Below are 4,896 nucleotides of genomic sequence, written 5' to 3' on the forward strand. Positions count from 1 at the left end.
TGGAGGTTCCTCTAGCTGCTAAACATGGAGCTTCATATGACCCAGCAATCCCACTCCTGGGGATCTACCCAAAAGACATAAAAGCACTGATTCAAAAGGCATCTCCCTTATTTCAAGAGAGGTTGAACACTTTTCCATATGCCTGTTGGCCATCTGCATTTCCTCTCTGGAGAAGTGTCTTTTTAGCTCTTCTGCCCATTTTTTGGTGGGGTTGTTCCACCATGTTTATTACTGTGCTGTTTACAATAGGGAAGACATGGAATCAACCCAAATGCCCAAAAGTAGATGATTGGGTTAAAAAAATGTGGTACATGTACACAACAGACTATTACTCAGCAATCAAAAAGATAAAAGCAAGCAACATGGATGGAACTGGAAGGGATCATGCTTAGTGAGATAAGCCAGAAAGAAAAAGAAAAATCCTGGATAGTTTCACTCATAGCAGGAGCGTAAGGGATCGGGGGTAGGGGGGAAGCAACTGTAATAAAGAAAAAATGAAAAACAATGAACAGCTATAAACCAGAGACATTTTATGAGGGTGGAGAGGGGAGTGGGTTAAAAAGTAGGGTGGGAAAGGTGCACGGGACTATGGTGATGGCACAGGGGTGAATTGGTGGTGGGAAGTCCACGGGGATTACACCTGAGATGAAAAATGTACAAAATGAAGAATGTTGTAAAATCATTAATTAATTAATTGTAAATCTTAAAAAACTAAATGAAGTAAGTAAATGAAGAAAAAGTATTCTAAAGAAAGTGCCATTCATGCATTAACAGCTACGATTCTATCATGTACTGTAAAAAAAAAAAATTCTCCCTCTTGATCCTCCAAACACAAGAAAATAATGTTAAAGCAGTTTCCTGATAAAAGCACACTTTCTCTTTTTCTCCTTTCTGTTTTCAAGTCAGAGCTCAGCAAACTGCATTTAGGTCAAATCCAAACCCAACCTGTGTTTGTACAGCCCACAAGGTAAGTAAAAATAGCCTCTACATTTTTAAACAACTAAAAGAAAAAAAATCAAAAGAAGAACACTATTTCACAGTACATGAAAAATTACATGAAGGGTGCATTTCAGTGTCCATAAATAAAGTATAACTGGCACCCAGCCACGCTCCTTGCTTTTCACAGGATTTGAGGCTGCTTTTAGCAACACAAGGTTGGCTGGAGTAATCCCAACAGAAACTTGATGGCTGACAGAGCTGAAGCTTTTACTATCTGGTCCTTCCAGACAAAGTTGGCCAACAGGTGATGTGTGCACACTCAGTAACATCCAGTGAACTGAGAGAGATGTGACTAGATCCTGAAAGACACAGTTTGTATTTAGAAAAACCATAAAATATAATTTTTTTTTATTTATTCATACAGAACTAGGGTACAGGCCAGAGATGTGGAGGGTGAGAGGCTTCACCAGAGACAGAGCGGGGAGCAGAACAGGCAGATAGACGAAGTACACTGCTGAGGGGAGCAGCAGGCGGGTCAGGAGAGGTCTGCCGCGCCATGTGGTCACCTCCGGGGCAGGCGGGGATTGAACTCATGCGGAAGTGGCTTTAGCTTCTCAGTGCTGTGCTTTAACCCGCTGCGCCACCAGGGAGGGCCTAAAATATAATTTAACTGCTTAATACTATTCCTTCTGAGTTCAAAGAAAGCCTGTTGAAACAATAGGATAAGCTTTTTGTTCTTAAGTTATGTACACATGCCTTTATCAATAATTACAAATGGTACACAGGCAGATTTCCACAGTGATACTTCTCCAAAAAATCTCTTCAAATTATATTTAAGTCATGATATAAGTATCTATCTGCTATATAATTTACCAATTACTAAAAACTCATTAATGACTTATCTTCTTGTGGTTTTCTTACTTATTTTTTTATTGAGGTACCATTGATTGACCACACTATATAATTTAAGGGAATAGGTTCACAGCTTTTCAAACGGCTCACCTACAACCAAAGCACCCATATCCTCCACCACAGTCCACGGGGCCCCTCCCCCTCCTCACCCTTCCTATCCCCTCTCTGCAGCAGAATCTCTGGGGTTCATCTCATTCCCTTGGAAGAATTTGTCCTTTCTTTTCCCATCCCATACTTGGCCTTCTATGGTTTTTTTTTTCTCTTTATTACTAAAATACTCATATTTATGATTTTCCCATTATGATGACTACAACTTTCCTCATCACTCAAGAAGCTTTTCTTACACTTTGGTGAGGAAAATACAAGAATAAAAACTGAAATTTCTGTTTCTATAAGCACTTGTTCTAGGTGCTTTCTCTTTTTCACTATTTTAATGAGTTCTGCTTTAGGGAAACAAATTAGACAAGGCAAACACCGTATGATTTCACTCACGTGTGGTGTCGAGAGTAAACAAACAGACGACTTAAAAATATGTATATGAAATTTTGGACTATAAGACCAGTTTATGGCTATCAGACGGAACAGGGAAAAGGGATGGGTAGCTCAGGAAAACAGGCACAATGGAAAAAGTCAGAGTTTAGGGGTGAGCTTAATGTAACATAGATACATGTTGATCCTCAATGCTGCATACCTGAAACATCATGTTATAATACAATGTTTCTTAATGAAAAATAATAACATAATACAAATAACAGTAATGGTGAGAAGAGAAAGGGTCTCTTAGTTGTGGCTTCAAACCCTTCCAGGTTTGGACCAAAAGAGGGGAGAATGGAAAGGAGACAAGAAAGAAACCTGAAATCTTGTTTTGCTGCTAGCTGGTGTTAAGAGCTGATTCTGATGTGAGGTGCTTTCTGGGTTCCTCTGACAACATCTCCAAGCTGGGGAACCCCTCACCTCCAGTTGCCTGGATGATGGTAAATGCAGCTTCCTACTGATAGATAGCCTAGGCTTCCTCCTTGAGTCCAGGTACCTGGTCTACCTCTCTTCCTGCCGATGTCTTCTTGCTTCTACTATAAGCCCTCTGGGAAGGATTCAAAATTCCTTCAAGCTAATGCAATCACTGGGACAGAATGTCTGACATACCACTCGAGAGACAGTATCATCTTCCAGACACAGCCTTGTGTTCATTCACCACAGGCCAGTCCACCCTGCTTCTCTACCACAGAGGTACCTTTGTAGGCATATAGTAGGAGCAGCAGGTCTCACACCTCAAATTCTGCTAATGAGCCTCTGACAGCCCCCTCCCATATGCCTTAAGAAAGAAAAATCTTTGTACTGTTGGAGGGAGAAAGCAAGCAGGAGGGGAGTGACCCTTGGATAACAGCCCAACTTTCCCCCAATAAATCCTCTCTCCAAATTCCTGATTCTCTCAGACCACACAGCCTCTTTTATTGCCTGGGGTGGGTGGCCAGCAGTCCCCAAAAGAAATTTTGCTACCTCTCTGTAAACCCGGATTAAGAGTCCCAATTTCTCACTTTAGGACACTGGAGTAGTGGAGACTTATTATCTTAGAATCTCAACCAAAATGAGACCAAAAAAAAAAAAATCCTAGTAAGAGAGAAACTATTCATCTCAAGCATTTAAATATAGCTTTGAATTTTTTATCTCCACATGAATATAAAAAAAAAGATTGAGTTTTGGTTTTCTCATCATGCCTCTGGTTTATCAGCATTTAAAATCATCACTCTGTGAAATAAATTATGTAATAACCCATGTAAGTGTGCTCTTAAAACAAGCCAGCAGAATAAACACCTTTGATGTGTTGCTAAAATCTTAGGTTGTGATGAAATCTAAATCTCAGTTTTTAGTCTCTAGGCTTCTGTCCCTTCCTTTGATCCACCCTGCATAAAGCTATTGGCAAATGTATCCCCGATTTTGATGTTATAAATTGTACATAGATTCACACACCCTCATGTTTGCCTTGTAATAGAGACAGCATCCTGTAAATGATGACACAGCAGTGACTCAGCAGTCTGAAGCCCTCCCAACAACTACCTCACCTCTTTATATGGGGCTTAATCCAAAACCCTCCTCCTTGATCACTGAGGGAACACTGGACAAACAGGCATCTGTCTGCCCCAGATGCTGGCAGACTTGACCCAAGGAGAATCCCAAATAAGAAGAGAAAATATTTTTTTAAATAAATAAACTAGGGCCCAATTCAGCAGCATCCAGAGTGAGCCTAAAAAAGAGACCTGGACAATTGAGAGGAGAAGATCTCTCTGGGCAGGCCTTTTATCTCTCTAGACCATTCGATGATCATTTCTAAAGGGAAGGATGCAAAAAAAAAAAAAAAAAAAAGCAGCTTCTAAAACTTCTGGGGTCCTAATTCACATTGAGTTGACAATATCCCCTAATGTTGATTTTCTTCGAGCACCAATTCTAAATAGATCCTTCAGGGTCCATATAACGAACATACTATAATGATTCCCTACAGTAGGGCGAGGCAAATAACAGGTCATCAGCCCGATCCAACTACTGCTTGTGTAGCGTGTGAATTAAGAATGACTTTGTTTTTAAATGATTGGAAAAGATCAAAGGAAAAGTGTTCTATAGATGAAAATTATATGAAACAAAGGTTTCAGTTTCTATAAATGCAGTTTAATGTTCATTTGTGTTGTCCATGACTTTTCTCACGGTACACCTACCAAGCTCAAATGTTGCATGAAATTTGGGATGTTTATTCTGGCTCTTTACAGAAAAACGTAAGCATTGCTCCACCATCACTAAGAAGACCCTGGACAAAGACATTTCATAGGTGGGAAGAGGTAGTCTGTGCTCAGTTCCCTCCCCAAAACCATGGCATGACACTCCAAATTAGCGTTTCCACATGAAACGCTAATGGACTCAACATGAAAATACCCCCCACGAGTCCCTTAGTGTAATCCAGGAAAATAAATGGGGTGGGGAGAGGAAATGGAAGGAAAAAAATTATAGCAATGCCTTAGTCATTCGTCACATACAACTGATCTAAAAGCTGAGCTC

The sequence above is a fragment of the Condylura cristata genome, unplaced genomic scaffold (assembly GCF_000260355.1).
Source record: "Condylura cristata isolate star-nosed mole 26May11 unplaced genomic scaffold, ConCri1.0 scaffold00003, whole genome shotgun sequence".
Taxonomy (NCBI): domain Eukaryota; kingdom Metazoa; phylum Chordata; class Mammalia; order Eulipotyphla; family Talpidae; genus Condylura; species Condylura cristata.